We start from the raw sequence: 17,192 nt of genomic DNA, 5'->3' as shown, positions 1-17,192 counted from the left end.
AGAAAGAAAAAAAAGACTAATTAATAACTGATAGAAGTAGTAGTCTTATGACTACATCCTGACCTGCCTGGTGGGAGATTTACCCCCTGTCGAATACCTCCCAAATCCTCCTTCTATTTGCTCAGTGCTCCAAGACCTAGTCCTCCTGTCTGTCACATAGCATACAACCACGTTTCTCCCTTCCTCCTCTTGCCCACTAGAGGGGTACCCGTGTCTTCTGTGGATGCTGAAAGTGGCATCTATGCCAATGTTGTCCACTGTTGCCTTCCAGAGGCTGTAAGGTTGCGATTGCCCAAGGCTTAAGAGTATCCATATCTGTAGCAAGGTTGCTGATTATCAAAGCCAGACAGAATATACTAACAAAAAAGATGCCTCTGTCTTTAACATCATTGCCATCACCATAGACAATCTGCTACCGCCTGTACTACTGCTTCTCCTACAGGCACCAGCAGTTCCCAATGTAATTGACAATTTGCATGTCAATGTCCCATGGGGGAGTTTAGAGAAATGACTCTTTTAATTTACATAAGCTCTGTTGTTACACCCCTCACCCTAGGACTTGGCAGGACTGCACGGGAGTTAAGCCAAGGAGCATCTGACAGACACCTAGTCACCCTTGGAATCATTCCTGTATACTCTCCACACATCATGTTTGGACTTTCTCCTCTTTGAAAGAGCTTCCCTCCTCACACTGGGCCTTCCCCAGCTACGTAGGCCTCTCTCACCTCCTCATTTTCCAGGTGCACTCACACACACAATCCCCAAATCGAGGTTAGGCTCAAGCTGTGACTCTTGCTAAAGGTAAGTTACCAATAATAGTAACGATCTTGTGATATTACTTTGAGGATTAAGTGAAGAGTGTGTGTATAGTATGTGCAACACATTTAGAATGGCATCTGGGGGTTTCCCTGGTGGCGCAGTGGTTAAGAATCCGCCTGCCAATGCAGGGGACACGGGTTCAATACCTGGTCCAGGAAGATCCCACATGCAGTGATGCAACTAAGCCCATGCGCCACAACTACTGAGTCTGCGCTCTAGAGCCTGCGAGCCACAACCACTGAAGCCTGCGCGTCTAGAGCCCCTGCTCTGCAACGAGAGAAGCTACCGCGATGAGAATCCCATGCACCGCAATGAAGAGTAGCCCCTGCTCGCCGCAACTAGAGAAAGCCCACGTGCAGTAACAAAGACCCAACCAGCCAAAAATAAATTAAAAAAAGAATGGCATCTGGGGAGGAGGAACAGGGTTTCAAGGGGAGAAGCAGGCACCCTGGGACTGGTGTCTGAGAGGGGTCACACGATAGCCTTGGTGCACAACAGATCTCCAGGATGGGTATGTAATGTTCAACAGTAAACCCCGGAAAGAGGGTGTACTCCAAGACGAAGTGTCCGCTTGGTGAAATTCTACACACCAGGCCACACCTGTCCCACAGGCACCCCCAGTCGAATATGACTCATGAGGAGAGAGAAAGCTGTCAGGTTGGAAGGAGCCTTGAAGATGGGCCAAGAGACATCTCAGCAATGATCTGCCTGGACCCACCTGAGCACAGAGTGGTAAGCTGCACATTCTACGAGAAACAGGTACAGGGGAAAGTCCCCAACTAACACCATATTTTCTCTTCCAAAGAAGAATGAGAGTTTGAAATAGAAATTACATTGAGGTATAAACAAATATATATTGTTCCCTTATAAAAGGAAAATAGTCTCAAAATAGTCTATCTCTGAATCCTGAGTTCCTTTAATGCTTTAGTGACATCATGTTATTTCACTCCCTTCAGTTCACTGAAACTGCTACCTCAGGGGTCAGTGATGGCCAACAAACTGAGGAAGCCAGTATCCTTTTCTCTGTCTCATTCTAGGTGATCGCTTTACAGAACATGATGTTTCTCTCTCTGGAGCCCTCACCACATCGCCTCCCTAAAACTTTTCTCTTCCTACTGCTACTTCTCTACTCTTAAGAATCTCTTCTTTTTTCTCCTCTTTAAACAGTTTTTAAACTCTGCAGTTTCTGCAGTCCAATACCATTCTTGTCCATATCCTTGTGCATTTGTCCATAATCTCTCCTTACTTGATACTTTCTCCCAGATAATCTTATCTACCATTAGGCTTTGGTTATCACCTTTATCCTTGGTTCTCAAAAATTTTAATGCATTAAAATAACCCAAGAAAATTTTTAGAAAATCAGATTCCTGGGCCGCATCCTCCAGGCAATCTGATTGACTATATCTGCGATGAGGCCCAAGAATCTTCATTTTTACAAGCATCTCGAAGCAAGTATCTTGGATGCAAATATTCATAGATCACCTCCTGAGACATACTAATAGATTGCTCATGACTTCCAAGTCACCAGTGTCTTAATCTGTTTCTTGAATTCCAGACCCATGTTTCCATCTAGCTACTTAATATTTCCATTTCCTAAAAGGTAATGCAATAGTCTGAAAGACAAATTTTATTACTTCATCCCCCCCCAAACACAATTTACTTCCTTGTTTGCACTTCTTGTCTTAAGTTAATAGCACTATCAACTCAATCTACAAACTAGAAATTCTCTCTACTTATCATCCAATAAGTCACCCAGTTCTATTAATTTTATCTCCAAAATATCTCTCAAATGTATCCCTTAGCTCTGCCAAATTTAAATATCCATGGTTCTTTCCTGGGCAATTCAAATAGCCCCTTACCTGACCTCTCTGCTCCCAGGCTCTCTCACCTCCAGTCTTCTCCTCCACACTGCCAGCACTTCATTCTCTAAAAGGCAGATCCAAGCATGTCAGTACAATGCGAGAGCAAAAATCAAAACCAGAAACAAAAAAACCTTTGATGTTTTCTTGGCTTACAGAATTGCTAATGCCCTAGTATAGCATTTAAGAATTTGCCCAATCTGAATCCAATCTCAAACCAAACCCCTTCTCTTCAGCCTTCTCACCATATATAACAGTAAGCTCACTATGTTCACCCCTATTATGCTGCCGTACTTTAAGCATACTTCTCTGCTAACAGAATGCCCTTAACCCCATCACAAGATGTTGAAATCCTTTCCAAGGTTTCAAACCACACCTTCCAATGAAATATGTCAAAGACAAAATTATAAGCTGTCCTCATAATTCTCCTCAAATGTGAAGATGTCTTCATTTATTTATTCATTAACCAAATATTTGTTAAACGTCTATGACACACTAGGTCTTATGTTAGGCACTGACAATTCAACAATGAATAAGACAGACTCTGTTTGTGTGTGCGTGTTTGGTTGTGTGAGATGAGAGACATGAGGGAGAGAAAAGGAGAGAAAGAGTGTGTTTTGAAGGGAGAGGAGAGGACCCCTGTTTCGGAGGGTACAATGGATTGGCTTGCTCTTCTAAACCCAAACAACATTTCTAGGTACAGAGGCTGAAAAGCTAAAATCCACATGCATTACTTAGGGTAGGGCGAGCCTGTTATAACCAAAAGATCAAGCAATAATCCAGTGACTTAAAGAAGATTCAAGTTTCTTTTTTTCCCCCTCACTCATGGAGTCATCCAAAATGGTTAAATGGACTTTGCTCCACAAAGTCATCCCAAAATCCAGGGTAGCAATACAGCTCTACACCCTCTGGCTTTATTGTTATCCACATGGTTGATCCTGGGTCAGATTCCAGCCAACAATAAGGAGAAAAAAATGTGTATAAGGTATGACTATTGTCTTAAGGCATATATTACTTCTACTTGCATCTTCTAGGCAAGAACTTTGACATACAACCACATATAACTTCAGGGGAGATTGGAAAACAGAATGTAGCCATGTACTCAAGAAGGAGAAAATTGATTATTTCAGTCAACTAACAGTGCTTTTCATGAAACATTTCCTAGATTCCCTTATGCTGAGATTCCAGGTATTATCTTAGAGTTTGGATACTGATTCATTTCAGGAGAGAAGCAAAGTGAGGAGCTTCCGTGTTGCTTGTGTAGATCATGGCAAAGGCGCCCTGGTTCTGGAATGGACAACTACAGCAGTCACTTCCTGATTCTACAGGTAGTTTCCTCCTTTGGCAGATTCTTGGCAAAGGCTGAGGTATCATTCTGGAACAGGCAGCCATGATGACATATTTCTGATTCTGTAATAATTCTTCTGATTATGGTGGAGGCAGCACCTCCCCTGGCCCAATTCCACTGTGTGGATTTGGAAGTGTTTCCTGAATCTCAACATGGTTTTTCTTCAGCCCTCCCAGTGATTCTGTAAGTCACATAATACCATGTAATAACTCCCTGCATGCTTAGGTAGAGTGGATTCTATTCTTGACAACTGAGCTCTGAGCAATATACCTTTTATGTCTCCAAAAGCCTGAAATCTCCTTAGAGATCTCTGGCTCACATTTTCATGAAGGTACAGACAATTTACACTGAATTCCAAAAAGCATTTACTAAGAGATATGTCAGTCTATGGATCCCTAAAGAGTGTAGGAAAGAGTATTAATTTCACTAATATTTCTAAGATCCGACCCTCAAACCTTAATACCCAACTGCCCTACATTTTATAGACCTCGGAAGATCTGTTATGTTGGGGGCAGGGAGAAGTAATACAAGATGCCTAGTGAGTGAAGCCACAACCAGAGCTCTTTCTTTAAAATGTATTATATTTAAATTTCAATCAAAATGTCATTTATTATGAAAGGTGGAGTATTTAGGAGAAACTGGACTGAGGTGTGAAATTTACTTTGAAATGAATCAAAAAGAATACAGTGGAATGAGGAATGGATAGAAAAATAGACAGATGGATAGATACATGATAAAGCAAGTAAAGTAAAATGTTAATGGGGTAGAATCCAAGTGGCATATATATGGCTTCATACTGTAAAATTATTTCAGCTTTGCTGTATGTTTGAGACTTTTCACAATAAAATGTTGGAAAAATATTGTTCACTAAAAGTAATATGCTTCTTGTACATATGCAAACAGGACAGAGATACATCTTGAGGAAGGCAGTAGTTCTCTATCCTTCTTTGATTTATCTACTGCCAATTTGGATGTATTCATCCATATTTTCCTTTGCTTATCACAAGCATAAAATATACATATGTAAATATAAGGATTTAATATCAAATGGGATAACAGTATACTGCATTTTGTAAATTGCTTTTTTACTTTATAAATGCGTCACGGATAGCTTTCCAAGTCAATTCATATAGGTCTCTGTCCTTTTTAAAAGGTGTGTAGTATATCAGAATATGAATTACCCAATTTGTTCAATTATCCTGTTACCGATGACTCTTCAGATTGTCTCCGGTTCTTTGTTGCCAAAAATCATGTGATAAATTTCTCATGCATATGTCTTTAAATACTTAAATATTTTTATATCTAGTAAATGAGTAGATGGAAGTGGAATTGCTGGTTAGGGAGGCATATATATTTTACATTTTAATTAGCTCTGCCAGATAACTTTCTAAGAAGGTTGTTTATAGTCCAACCAAGAGTGAATGAGAATCTCTCTTTTCCCACAGTCTCACAAGCACTACAGATTATTAGTCATGGGCATTCTGATGGTGATCATGATGTTTTAGGATTTTTTCCAGAGGAAACAAGACTGCAGAATGGAGATTAAGTCCAGAACAAATGATTTACTAAGACCACATAGGTTACTAATGCCAGAATAGGGAAAGGAACTGTGGACTTCTAATTTACAATGATCCTTTCTTTCTTTTTTTGAACATAGCCTAAAGATACTAAGTAAAAGCATTTATGGGTGATAGTTTTCATTTCTTATCAAAATGAAAATGTTGTTATCTTTCCATCAAGTTTAGTTACTTTTAGTCTCTCAGCTTCCTGATATTTCAGTTCTGTGACCCTAACTGTAGGCAGTGGTCAAATACAGAGTGTAAAATATAAGGGATACTTCAATGTACCAATCAGGGAGTGACAGAAGTGTGACACAGCCTCCTCTCACGCTGCTCCCAGAAAGGCATGGGCCAAAGTGGTGACACTGAACACAGAGAATGGGCATTAATGTGCAGAGTCAGCCTGCCATAGAGCGCCCAAGCTCACTTTGCAAACTTAGGCAAATCTTTCCACTTCCCTGTTTGCATTTTCCTTATATGTAAAGAGGTACTTTTCACACACAAGGAAACTTATTCTATGTTTTGAAACAAAAATGTTAGCCAAGTCTCTAGATATGTAGTAAAACCTTATTTTAATATAATCTATCCTACAAAGAAAATAAGTAAAATGAGAAGGAACAAAAACTTAGGAACAAGACACATTATATAGCATGCCTTTGTCTGACTCTGGAGTATTTGAGTAATTGTGTTGTATTCCCCTGCATTATCTATTTTGAAAGTATTTTTCTCTGTAGGATGGAAGCAGCTATTCAAATACTTCACAGCAAATACTTAGGCAATTTAAGATACATACTCTGCCCCCATAACAGAAATAGTATACAACTGTTTCCCACTCACAGATTAAATCACAGAAAAATGTTATTTTTATGGAACAACTCCTTATGCTAAAGCTTCAAAGGATCTCTACTACACCTCCTTTCTTCTCTTTATGGGCCAGAAAGATTTTTTTAAATGAGCTGGTCAGTATATTTTCCAAATGTCAGAGAAGCATAGAACCAACAGTAAATAATGATAAGCCCTAAAACTTGATGATCTGCTACTCATCTAAAGGCGAACTAATTATTGAAGGCCTGGAATGAATGAAAGTGGGGCAAGTAAATCAAAATTTCCAGGTAACTAGGCACAGTTAGTGTTGATTGTGGCTGTTCTTAATCTTAGGGGAAAAAAATCACTTTTGGGGGGACTGTATCTTCAAGTTCTCAGGTACCCTGAAGTCTAGGGAGTACTCAAATCCTTCCAAACATTCTGAACCAAGCTTTCTACAAAAAAAGGACGAGACTGTCATACAGAGTGAAGTAAGTCAGAAAGAGAAAGACAAATACCATATGCTAACACATATATATGGAATTTAAGAAAAAAAAATGTCATGAAGAACCTAGGGGTAAGACAGGAATAAAGACACAGGCCTACTAGAGAATGGACTTGAGGATATGGGGAGGGGGAAGGGTAAGCTGTGACAAAGCGAGAGAGTGGCATGGACATATATACACTACCAAACGTAAGGTAGATAGCTAGTGGGAAGCAGCCGCATAGCACAGGGAGATCAGCTCAGTGGTTTGTGACCACCTAGAGGGGTGGGATAGGGAGGGTGGGAGGGAGGGAGACGCAAGAGGGAAGAGATATGGGAACATATGTATATGTATCACTGATTCACTTTGTTATAAAGCACAGACTAACACACCATTGTAAAGCAATTATACTCCAATAAAGATGTTAAAAAAAAAAAAAAAGAAAGGACGGTATGTAGGCAGGACCAACACACTAGGGGATGGACCTTTTTTAAAATCACTAAGGGAGCTGAAAACATGTTGCTGTGGTGTTAACTCAGTGCATCTGTGGACCAGTCCTCTTTGAGATCATGGTCATTTACTGTATTACTTGTTCCCATGTCAGTAAGGTAGGAATGGGTGGACTGGGGCTACCTCCAGCTTGGAATAATTTCTTATTGCCCGCCCTCCCCGCAACAACCACACACACACACATATTCAGGGAAGGCCCGGGGACGGGCAGTCTAGTTTAGCTGTTCTAAGTTGTATGGGAATATATTCACCTTTCTTTGGGTTATCTCTTCAACATTCAAATACAATATCAAGGTATCAGCCTATGAAAAAGGAACCAAGAGGACCACTTGTCCTGCTTTTGGATGTAAGTTAAGGAGAAGCGGCCGCCTCAGGATATCCTTAGTTCAATCTACGCCAGTGGTTCTTAACTGAAGGTGATTTGGCAATATCTGGAGACATTTCTGGCTATCACAACTGAAGAGGAGGTACACCACTGGCATCTAGTGGGTAGAGACAAGGATGCTGCCAAACATCCTACAATGCAGAGGACACTTCCCCCCCCCACCAAATGTCAATACTGCAGAGGCTGAGAATTTTCAACTAGCTCACAAGGGCTGGCATGTCACCAACAGGTTTAGGGCCAATAACTTGCTTGAGCTTTTAATCACCATTCTCTCTCTCTCTCCCTCCTTCCCTCCCTCCCTCCCTTCCTCCTTTGCTCTCTCCCTAGCTCCAAATATGGGAGACAGACTACTCAGTTACCAACCGGAAAGATTCAAATGTTGTAATCACAGCTAAATCCTTTTAAGAAATAAGACTACTATTGGTCATTTCTTAAATTTCTTAGTATTCACATTTCTTGTGAGTTTAATGATTAATGTTAAGTAAAGTGAATAATTCCAGCTTTAAAATCCATTTTGGATTATGACTATTTGAACTGGCCATGTTAATATACAATATACAACTCAATATGATCAACTTAAGTGTCCTCACTTTTAGGTTATTTCAGGTCAAAAAAATAACAATATTCAAGGAAAATGTTCAAGCCAACCATGGAAATGGATTTTAGTTTCTTTGTACACTCATGTAAAACACACACAGTTACTCATGTTTTTTGAATATGAAGAATAATCATACAGGAAAATTTTCTACTTGGCTCGACATCTATGGATTGATTTAACTAAGCCAGGTGGCAGAACATCAGTCTGTGTAGATTTATGCCAAAGGCAAACACAAGGTATTCTCTAGTCCAGGTAACTTACTGATTACACTGCCAAATAAAATAGTTGCAAATGTTGACAATACACATTTGCTCATATGTGAAAAGATCATTTCCTCTATATTTATGGAGAAATTGTATAATCTGAATCCTTTGATATAATAAAGAAAGTAGAAAATTGGTTTACTGTCTTCACAAATCCTGGCTTTCAAGCCAATTGCCTTGCTGTAAAAATTCTCTTTTGGATGTCAGAAGTTGACAAGCAACTATTTCTTCCTCTTTACATTCCTGCTATTACGGTCTTAAACCACTCCCAGGACCATCCATCCAGGATCAGCTACATAACTTTTGGTACCGAGTGAAAAATGAAAAGATGGGGCCTCTTGTTTAAAAAGTATTAAGAATTTCAAGATAATGACATGGTGATAGCAGAACAGTAAACCAAACATGGGCCTTTGTAAGCCCGGGACCCTCTGCAACTGCACTTCACAGGCCCATGAAGCCAGCTCTGCTTCCGTCCTACCCCAATAGATTCTTGTGAGGTCACAAACACAGAAATGCCATTTTAAGCTATTATGCTGCAGGGCTCCACAGTCAGTTCAAACAGGCTCTGCACTGCACAACTCTGTAAGGGCATTCATGTCAGGGGCTGAGGGAACTGCATCCTCTGGATTGTCTGGCATACAACGTGCATACTCACATGCGCCTGCCCTAAACACCAGTTACACAAACGATACTCTTCTCTGTTTTAGCAGAGTCCTAATACGCAGCTGATACCTTTCTCATCCACCAAAATAAAAAGAGAAATGATTCAGTTAATCTTCAAATTCAGTTACTCTTCTACCTTTGTGATCAGTCACTGAAGAGGGTGTTTCACATTTATTAAACTCTAGTTCAAAGATCATAAGAAAATTCCCTTGTATTTTTCTCATAAACAGAAATATATTTCATGCCTTTCAAATATTTGAAGCATTGGTTTTATGGGATTTCCATGACAGTATAACCCATTTATGGATCATAGTTTTATCATGGTTTACCTATTACTTGAGGCAGCAGTGGGATCTATGAAAGACCTCCTGGGTTGGTCAGAGGGAAATGCCCCGTGAACACTGAGCCAGCACAGAGCGTTAGTGAATATTCAAGCTGGAAGTAATCTAAGAATCTATCTTTTCCCACCTTCTCCTTAAATGGATGAGGAACTGAAAACTGCACTTGCCACAGGTCACATATGTAGAAGTTGGAAGAGTAAAGACTAGATCCCAGATTCCGGGGATCTTGATTTCCAGTACCATCAGAGTATAATATATGTGCTTAAATCAGACTTATCCTGAGTGAAAAGTGATAAATACTTCTGTCAGCATGAGAAAAATCAATGTCTTCTGAATAATTGTAACTGTGACTCAGATTTGACAGACAACATGTTAGCGGTTACCAGTCAGGTGCTGTGAACTCACACTATCACGATGGCACAACTGCTGGAAATGGATGCTGTTTGTCATTGCATTATATTAGCACCTTGGTTAAGATGCTTTATGTGTTGTCACTGTAAACCCTCTCTCTTCAGGTGTTTATAACAAGCTCATAAGCATTCAGTGCATATTCAGACATCTGAAACATAAAACTATCTGCAATAAAAATAATTTAGAAGTATTTGTTAAAAATGCAAAACCGTCTCAGGCACTTACAACATTTTATCAAACAGAAAAGGGAATGCTCACAACTCTTAAACAAATATTTTGCAATATGTTTAAATCTGAAAATCATCTCTAAATCTTGAAAGACACATTTTATTATTTCTCCACTTACAGCAAACCATCAGAATTATTGCCCTCCGAAGTTATGTCACTTTGTCATTGTCTTTCTGTTTTACTTGGAGTGACTGTTCCTTTCTCTCACCATAACAGAGGGAGGACAATTTTTATCATCAGAACCAGGCTGTGTGAGTTCTTCCTTAGAAGCTCATGTTTCCTACCACTTCTGTAATACAGAACTGATTGTTTTCCTGCCGATTCATTACTTCTAGATATTCTTTGCCCCAAAGGGATTTTAAGATTTTTTCTTCTGAAGAGTATTAAAACTGAATCTCTCCTAAAATTTGGCCAAATATTAATAGTCTGATGCCCCATTGTTCTAAAAAAGACATTCGTAATTTCTATAAAGGCTAGCCCTCCTCCTAAGGTGATATGTTTGTAACTTGGTGAGCCTACACTATTTTCATCATCCAAAAACGCTGACATGAAATAATATGTGGAATAGGAGCTGTTTCTAAAACAATATATCAGATATTTTTGCATGTTAGTATAGGTTGCATTATTGGCCCCAATTCTTCACCCCTCCCAGTATTCATACTTCCAGTCTTGTGATTTTGCAATTCTGTCCCTTGGCCTTGGACTTGGCCATGTGACTTATATTGCTCAACATGACCTGAGTAGAAATGCAGAATTACTGTTGCTCTTTTGTACCTTTTCCATTCCTATGAAAAGGGCTTGCTAATAAATTATTCTTGTTTACAAGCCACTGAATTTTGAAGTAGCTTCTTATTCAATAGTTAACTGATCCGTTGGGTTTTCAGTGTCAAAACCAGGAACAAAACTAGCTGAAAATACCATATTTGGACTTCTCCTGGAGTCCAAAACAAGGCCAAAAAGCACTCTGTCTTAAGTTATCATGCTTATCATCCTCAAACACAGAGGAAAATGCTTCCATTTGGAAACCCTAATAGATGAAAATGGTCCACAGTTGTGGTGTTTGCTGAGAAAAACATGGCTCCCCAACTTTTCTGAAGAAGTAGTTTCCAAAGTTCGGATACTCTGGAAATGTTTCCATATCTGGAAACTAAAGCTTCCTTGCCATTCTGAAAATACCCCACTTTAGATAATCTGCACCTCTCACTTAGAATCACATTGCTACTTCCCCAGGATAGAGTGTTTAATTCTTAATTAACATGATTTTGTAGTCAATGGACAACTACTCTTTTTCCAACTTATTAAATAACAGATTTTTAAATTTGTGTTTTGTTTTAATGCTTAGAACTAAAGAATTCAAGTTGGATATACAGAGAACTTGGATTCTGCATAATTCTCATGAATATTATAAACCTTTGACCCAAATGGCAAAGTACTTTCAATTGTACTAATATTTAAATAAATGAAAGAATAGAAATAAGTAAGTTAGGACAATAGATTCTTACATCATGTTTACTGATTTCATAAAGCATTTTCTAACTAAAATACGGATGCTTCCCCACAAGTATAATCGCTCTAATGATTTAATTCAGGTCAGTTTTGGCCTGAGACTTGCTTCAAAAGTGAATTCAGGATGTTTACTCAAAAAAGCAACAGTGTAAATGAAACAAATAGCTAATGAAGGTAGAGAAATTATAAATAATTTTAATTATTAAATTATCTGAAAATGGATTTTGCCCGTGGAAACAAATAACTATTTTTCATTTATTTCCTGTACAGTAAGCAAAATGGCTTTAGAGGTTTAAAGAAAAATCAATGTTTCATTACCTGAAGACCTTGCTGAGGATTGAGAATATTTTTCTGCTGTTGACATCTCATTAAGATTATTTAACAACTAAGCAATCTATTTGCCTCCTTGGTGCTAAAATTGATATATTTTTCAAAATACAGTCCAGCGTTTTCAAAGAAAAACCCATAGATTTTGACCCAATGTCAATACCTATCACTGAGAAGTGTGGAATAAAATGAAACAATAAATGTGGAGTCAAGAGGACAGAAAATATATTAAGCAATAAATAAAGTCCTGCCTTAATGATGCCATTAAAAGTGGCAAAGACATAACATGAATATTCTTTTATAATGAGTTTACTTTTTAAGTTGCTACTTTGTATTAATTGGATATTGACAATATATTAATTTTATCATTTTATAAGTATGCATTAGAAAACATGAGTATTTTGTTTGTTATCTACTTACACACATAGAAAGGCATTTTCTAGATTCTTTTAGACAGAAAAACAAGATTTCTATGTTTGTTCATTTTTGATATAAATTCAAGCTTACGGAAAGGTTGTAAGAATAGTTCCTAGAATTAGAATTTTCATGTACCCTTCATCCAGATTTTCTAAATGGTAATATTTTACCATATTTGCTTTATCACTCCAACTCTTAATATATATATATATTAAAACTACTTAAGGGTAAACTGAAGACGGTATTGTATTCATGTCTAAATATTTCAATGTGCATATCTTAAAACAGTTGTCATACATAATCACAGTACAGTCACTAATACCAGGAAATTAACATTGAGGATGGCAGTGGAGGAGGATGCAGAGTTCGCATCTCCCCACAACTAGGGTGCCTGCCAGATGCTGGTGGGGGACCTCGACTCCCAAGGAGATGGAAGGAATCCCCGAGTGACCGGTAGGACGAGGCAGGGAGTAAGCGGGAGGAGAAGTGGAGGCTGGACATAACCGGCACACCTGAGGGATGGCTGGGAGTGGGGAGGGGTCCCCACACCTGGAGGGACCCTCGGGGGATCGGGGGATCATGCAGGAGTGTGCCTAGTGTCTCCCCTACCCAGTCGGGCCTAGGAAGCCTGCTGGGCTCCCAGGCCTGTTCCTCCATTCTCTGGGGCCCCTACCACCATCCTGGATCTTAGGGGCTGGGAGGGAAGGAGAAGGGGGGAAGGCAAGGAGAGGCAGATGGTCGGGGGAATCCTCCAGGACCAGAGGATCAGGGGAAGCGTGGTGGGCATTTCCCCCACCCACTCGGCCCCAAGAAGCCTGCTGGGGTCCTGGGCCTGGTCCTCTGCCCTCCAGAGGCCCCCTCCAGCAGCAGGGGTCCTAGGGGCTTAAGAGGGAGGGAAGGGAGAGAAGAAGAAGAGAGGCCAAAGGGGAGGGGCCCTCCGGGATTGGAGGATCAGGGGGGAATACGCTTAGCATTTCCCCCACGCACATGGGCCCAGTGAGTCTGCTGGGGTCCTGGACCTGATCCTCCAACCTCCAAGAGCAGAGGCACACCTGGGCCCCTCCTGCTGTGTTGAGCCTAAGGACCCCCTCTGGCCCGCCACCACCCCCAGGACCTTTTCCCACACTGTGGGTCCTAAGAATAGGCCCCACCCACCACCTAAACCCCACCCCTGCCTAACCCCCACCTCCCACAGCCAAGGTCTTTTCTGGCTTTTTTTTTTTCTTGTTCTCCTCTATTTTACTATTGTGATTCTGTTTTACCTTCCAGTTGTTGTTTCATCTATGTTTTGATTTTTTTAATTCTTTCTAACATATCTGTTACTTTTCTAATCTAATTTTATTTTTTACTCTGTGTTATTGTTCAGCTCCTTTTTTCTTGCTGCCCCACATGGCTTGCAGGATCTTGGTTCACAAGCCGGGGGTTGGGCCAGAGCTCCTGCAGTGGGATCTCCAAGTCCGAACCACTGGACAAACAGAGAACCTCAGGCCCCAGGGAATATTCATCGGAATGAGGTATCCTGGAGGGGTTCGTGCCCCAGTCCGGGAAGATCCCACATGCCGCGGAGCAGCTAGGCCTGTGAGCCGTGGCCGCTGAGCCTGCGTGTCCAGAGCCTGTGCTCCGCAACTGGGGGAGGCCACAACAGTAAGAGGCCTGTGAACCACAAAAAAAAAAAAAAAAAAAGAAATCTAAATATAGAGAATTCATTCTGTCTGATTTCAAGATTTATATAAAACTGCAATATCAAGACAGTACAGTATTGACATAAGGATAGTATCAATGGAGAAGAACAGAGAGTCCAGAAATAGACCCACACGTTTGTGCCCAGTTGATTTTCAACAAAGTTGTCAAGGTAATTCAGAAGCAATGGACACTTTTTTCAACAAATACTGGACAATTGGATATCCATATGTAAAACTGAAACAATATCAAAACAGAATCTGAACCTTTATTCAATTATCTTGAACCATATAAAAGTAGCTAAAAATTCTAAAAGTTCTGTGAAAAATCAAAGGAAGAAATCTTTGTAAGTCTGGATTAGGTAAATATTTCTTGGATATGACACTAAAAGCATAAACTATAAAGCAAAATATTGGTAAACTGACAAAATTAACAATTTCTGTTCTTTGCAAGACAGTAAGAAAATGGAAAAAAACACAGATGGGAATAAATATTTGCAAAATATATCTTATAAAGGACTTAGAATATATATGCAAAATCTCTTAAAATTCAATAAGATAAGAAACAATCCAGTTGAAAATAGCCAAATGGTTTGAATAGACATTGCACCAAAGAAGATATACTAATTGCAAATGATTACAAATAAGTACATGGGGGTAATTATTCAACATCATTATTTATTAGGAAAATGCAAATTAAAAACCCGTATCTACTAGAATGATTAAAATGATAAAGGCTAAAAATGCTAAGTGTTAGTGACGATGCAGAGCTGCAGAGCAACTAGAACCCTCATATGTTGCTGGTAGAAATACAAATGGTACAGCTATTTTAGAAGAGAGCTGACATTTTCGTATAAAGTTAAACCCATGCTCATTATTTTGTGGTAGTCTTGCTGAAGGCAGGATCAATCCCCCCTTCCCAAAACTGGTTCAGATATCAAGACAATTGATGCCACATATGCATCAGGAGAATATGAAAAAGTTTATTACTCACATAATGAGGCTTTCTGGGGACAGCAAGGGAAGCACCCAAGCCAGTTCAAAATGACTTGAACAAAGGAAGGAGTGATGACTTTGTTTTTTATTGTGGTTAGGACCAAGGTGAGGGTTACAGAATAGTTTGAACTTCTCCATTGGCACTAAGGGAGGAAGCACACAGGCTTTTTTATGGCTTGCCCAGATGTGGAAAAGGTAGAAAGGGAGAAGGATGGGGCTTCAAAGCCCCATCTGTGGTCAAACATCAAAAATGGAGTTAGACACTTTATTATACTTGCCATACAACCCAGCCGTTCCACTCCTAGATATTTACCCAAGAGAAATGATAACATATAGCTACAAAAACCCGCATGCAAATGTTTATCACCCCAAACTGTAAACAACCCCAAAAGTCCATCAGCTGGTGAATCAGTAAACAAATTGTAGTACACAGATATAATGGAATACTACTTGGTAATAAAAAGGAATAATGTATACGTGCATGCAACAGCAGGAAGAATCTCAAAAGTACTGCACTGACAGAAGCCAGATACAAAAGGCTACATGCTCTATGGTGACATTTATATGACAATCTGAAGAAGACAAAATTATAAAGACAGAGATCAGACAAGTAGTTGCCAGGGGCTGCAGGTTGGTAGAGGGAACTGATTTCAAAGCACAAGAGAATTTTTTGAGATATATCTTAAGTGCATGGCTTTATATTTTTCAAAACTCAATAAACTATACTTATGGAGGATGAAATTCTTGGTATGAAAATTATACAACCATAAACTTGAGATAAAAATAAACTTTTAGAAGACAGAGCTAATATTACTACTGTCTTTAATTTCTAGATAAGTAAACCGAGGCTAAAAACATTTAAATGGTGTGCTAAAAACCACCGAGGGGGAAAGTGGCAAAGGCAGGGCTTGAATCCACTGAACCCGCATTTCAAGCTTGTCCATGATATTAATTTTTTTTTACCTAACACAAGCAGTTTTATGACTTTTTCTCATCAACAATGTAACATAAAGAGGACTTAGATTTGTATTGTGTCATTCCAAGGGGTCATATTAGGTCCATTAGGCCAATAGGTAAAAGTTACTGCAAATCAGATTTTTAGTTCAACATAAAAAAAAAACCTACTTGAACAATGAGGCCTTCCTGAAAATGGGTTCCTTGTTTTTAGAGTCCAGGTAAAAGCCAAAAGGCCAGGAAAGCAGAGCACAGGAGGTGTTTGAGGAATTTAAAGAAAAGTGTGCTATTGCAGTTGCTGGCTTCTAAATGTCCAGTCATCACTCCTGCTCTGTAAAGACCTGAGTTGCATCTAATAACGTGAAGTAAGTCCTAAGGCTTGTGAGTGTTAAAAAGAGAAAAACATATAACTGCTAACCTGAAGATTCATATGGTAAAATATTAGTCTATTCCTACAGGAAGGGATTACATATGTGATATGTTCTAAAAGCAAATACACAACATAACAGAGTTAAATATACTTCTTTAGAAATCCCACATAAGGTAAAATAAAGATTATTATCTTCTCAAGCAAAAAGGTAAAACACTTTGTGCAAATTGTGATACACATTAAGAAAAATCTACAAATAATATCTACTGATTAAAATTAAGCTAATTTAATTAGAGACGGAATGTAATTCTTTCTCTTACCATTTATGGATTTAAATGTAAACTGTTATGTTAGGGTGGTGGGATTAGGTGATTTGAGCCTATTTGGTATGATTGTAAAGTATGTTAATTGTAAAGCCTTGAGGATAAAGAAATGCAGCTAATTGCTGTGTGCACAAGAATAGCGTAAACATCTACTGGGCTGGGACTCAGTTAGAGCCCCTGAACTCAAAGGCAGAATTTAGCCCAGATCATTTGAAAATAATAGCATCCTCCCTTATAATTATGAGATCAATGACTGACAAGATAACTAGTATGTCTCGTAATCAAGGTAACAGCTTTTGCAGATCTAATTAGAGTATATTCTATTACTTGGATTACATGCCAAAGGT

The 17,192-nt window shown here is 39.2% G+C and overlaps 1 long non-coding RNA gene across 1 annotated transcript in view; it reads right to left on the bottom strand.

Annotated features, from left to right (window-relative positions):
- Nucleotides 1-17,192, bottom strand: part of LOC132428173 (uncharacterized) — a 468,522-nt gene that overhangs the window by 56,955 nt on the left and 394,375 nt on the right. The window contains exon 4 of the long non-coding RNA XR_009520076.1: nucleotides 2,679-2,745. This is a non-coding gene — a long non-coding RNA (uncharacterized lncRNA). The remainder of the gene's footprint in view (nucleotides 1-2,678; nucleotides 2,746-17,192) is intronic.

Source organism: Delphinus delphis, chromosome 7 (genome assembly GCF_949987515.2).
Source record: "Delphinus delphis chromosome 7, mDelDel1.2, whole genome shotgun sequence".
Classification (NCBI taxonomy): domain Eukaryota; kingdom Metazoa; phylum Chordata; class Mammalia; order Artiodactyla; family Delphinidae; genus Delphinus; species Delphinus delphis.
Note: the sequence above shows the minus strand (reverse complement) of the source record. Positions and strands in the feature narration are given on the sequence as shown.